This window comes from Solanum tuberosum, unplaced genomic scaffold (genome assembly GCF_000226075.1).
Source record: "Solanum tuberosum cultivar DM 1-3 516 R44 unplaced genomic scaffold, SolTub_3.0 scf00334, whole genome shotgun sequence".
NCBI classification, from domain to species: Eukaryota; Viridiplantae; Streptophyta; class Magnoliopsida; order Solanales; family Solanaceae; genus Solanum; species Solanum tuberosum.
Window position 1 is genome coordinate 130194 of NW_006239254.1, and position 3482 is coordinate 133675.

Sequence of the window (3482 nt, forward strand, 5' to 3'; positions counted from 1 at the left end):
TTTTTTTTTACTGTTGTGGGCCTCGAAAAATACCTCTGACGTGCCTGAATTGCGTCTCAATCACGCGTTATGCCAGGTTGGATTCGCGTGTTTTTTTGTTTAAGAATTGGATAGTTGAAGTGCCTACTTGTGCACTTTGAAAGTTAGAGGTCATACTTAAAATTTGAAGCCAAGTTTAGGGGCCAATATATGTATTATGCCTAAATTTTATGGACAAAGTGCAAACTCCCTCTTACACCTTGTTTGGATGGTTGTTACCCATTCTATTGTATTGTATCATTAGTTCAAATACCATATTTGTTTTCTATTGGTACTTAAATTGTATTGTATCGTGTCATTCAAATCCATCATTAGGTAACAACGGAAAATTTCATTTTAGGTAAACAATCGATTTGGTGTAATCGCATTGTTACTTTAATATTTTATTTAACAATTATATTTCATTTTTTACTTTATCATCTCATGTAGCTCTATTCGGTATATTAATTTTAGGCATAATACATAAATTGGACCCTAAACTTGGCTTCGAATTTTAAGTATGACCTCTAACTTTCAAAGTGCACAAGTAGGCACTTCAACTATCCAATTCTTAAACAAAAAAACACGCGAATCCAACCTGGCATAACGCGTGATTGAGACGCAATTCAGGCACGTCAGAGGTATTTTTCGAGGCCCACAACAGTAAAAAAAAAAAGCAGAAATGACAATTTTACCCTTAATGAATCCCTTTTAAATATATCTTTATTTTTTTCAAATCAAAAATCCCATTTTTCTTCTTCTTCTTCCTAATTCTAGTACTCAGGCTTTTTTTCTCTTTTTGTGCACAATTTCCGGTCGTTTTTTATGTAATGGCTTCTAATTTTTTTGTCATTGTGTAAAAAGGGCTATAATGAAGATTTCTTGGTCTGCAAATAATTCAGGTATAAAAAAAAGTGAATTTACATTCATGGTGACAACTTCTACCAAAAATAAACTTTCAAAAAGCAAAAATTAACATAACCAGACTAAAATTGAGGAAGAACAACACATAAACATCCAAAAGATAAGAACTTTGACCACAAATCTTCACAATTTTACCTTTATTTGCAAAGAAATTAGGGCTAGGGCTCCGCTGATGTTGAGTGAAAATCAAGCAAATTGGGAAAAGAAAATACGACCCTACCCTTTTGTATTTTAATTTCTTCTTTTTTTTAATTATAAAATACATGTAATTTTTTAATTACGTGGCAGCCACTGAGTGGTTCAATAAGCCACGTAGGAGCGTTTGTATATCACACAATTTGGCTGTTGGATTCACGTGTTTTTTGTTTAAAAATTGGATAGTTAAAGTGCCTACTTGTGCACTATGAAAGTTAGAGGTCATACTTAAAATTTGAAGCCAAGTTTAGGGTCCAATTAATGTATTATGCCTTAATTTTATGATAAATTTATCATTCAAATTATGAATGTTCGGACAGAGAACAGTATAATCTATTGTATTCCATTTAACAACCATAAAAAAGTAAAAATAAAGGACAGAAAAGGCTGGTTAAATGTGGTAGTTCTCATCAATGGAGTTCATTAGCATGATGGTGTCAGTTGGAAGCTCTTGAAAAGTTGAATAATAGCAATGGCAGCAACCCTTAATCTCTGTCTTTCTCCTCCTCTCAACTACACAGTCTCAATCCAGTCGACTTACAATAACAACTGACTTAATAAAATCCTGCAAAAATCTCAATGAAATCAAACAACTACACGCCCATTTCACAAAACAGAGATTCAATCAAGACCCTGGTTGCTCCGAATTGGGTTCCTATAACAGCATGGAATATGCACAAATAGCTGTTGACAGTTTCTGTAGTAGTAAATAGTAATGAAGATGATTATGATAATACATACAAGTTCAATTCTTTGATTAAAGGGTATTCTTTAGCGGGCTTGTTTTATGATGCTGTATTGATTTATGTAAGAATGGTTGTTGATTGCGTGGAGCCTGATGGGTATACTTTTCCTTTGATTTTGAGTGCCTGTGCGAAGGATTGGAGGTTTTCTACAGGAATTCAAGTTATGGGTTTGGCTTTGAAATGGGGTTTTGGTGATGATGTGTTTGTTTTGAATTCAGTGATACATTTGTATGGTGAATGTGGGGAGGTGGATAAAGCAAGGAAAGTGTTTGATAAAATGTCTAAGAGAAATTTAGTGTCTTGGACTTGTTTGATTTGCGGGTATGCGAAGAGTGAGAAGGCTGAAAAGTGAAGACTAAGCTCAAACAGGATCTCATAGTAGAAAAGAAGAAAAGAGAAATTGTATTCAATAATCCTCACTGAATCAATCTTTACAGAGTATCAATACAACCATATTTATAGTGTGAAATATAATTCTGTAACTAACTCACTTAGTTAATTCTAACTTAACCATAGTTAACTTTGTAACAGAATTACTAACTAACTTCATGATATTACTGTTCACAATGTAAGTAACTCGTATGGAAGCTTCTACACTATCACTACATTCAACACCCTTCCTCAAGCTGAAGGCTGGAAAATATCTTTCAGACTTAGCTTGGACATCAAGTGTGAGTGAGGAGCTTTCCATAGACCTTTTGTGAGCAGATCAACTAGCTGGTCTTTAGTTGATACATAAAGAGTCTTGACCATTCCCTGAAGTATTTTTTCTCGCACAAAATAACAATCAATGTCAAAATGTTTAGTTCGTTCATGAAATATAGGATTAGCTGCAATCTGTATAGCAGCTTTGCTATCACATAATAGATTCACTGGTTACTTGATAGTTACTCCTAATTCTTTATAAATTCCAATAAGCCAAGTTATTTCTGCAATTGCTGAAGCCATACTCCTGAATTTAGCTTCAGTAGAGCTCTTTGCAACTGTTTCCTGTTTCTTTGATTTCCAAGTAATAATTGCTTCTCCAAATTTTGCCAATTAACCTATGACTGACTTTTTTGTTTGCACACAAGTTCTCCAATCAGAGTCACAATAGATTGTTAAATTTCCTGAGCTTTGAGCTGGCATAAACAAACCTAAACCAGGTGCTGACTTGATATACTTGACCACTCTAAGAGCAACCTCCATATGGGACTATTTGGGAGCATGCATAAACTGACTTAGAGTTTGTACTGCAAATGAGATATCCACCCTGGTCATTATTAGCTATAGTAGCCTCCCTACTAGCCTTTGGTACCTTCCAATATCTTCTAAGGGCATGTCTTCTTCTGTAGATTTGGATCCTTGCACATGAGAGTCAAACTCAATTGATGTGAGCTTGGAACTTGGATCCAAAGGTGTATAGACTGGTTTGGCTCCACTCAACCCCATCTCAGAGATCAATTCCAAAGCATATTTTCTTTGGCTCATCACATACCCTTCCTGAGACCAAGAAAATTCAATCCCAAGGAAGAATTTTAGTTCCCCCAAATCCTTCATTTTGAACTTAAGCTTCAAGTCATTTCTAGTTCGAAGTATCATATCATTACAACTACTAGT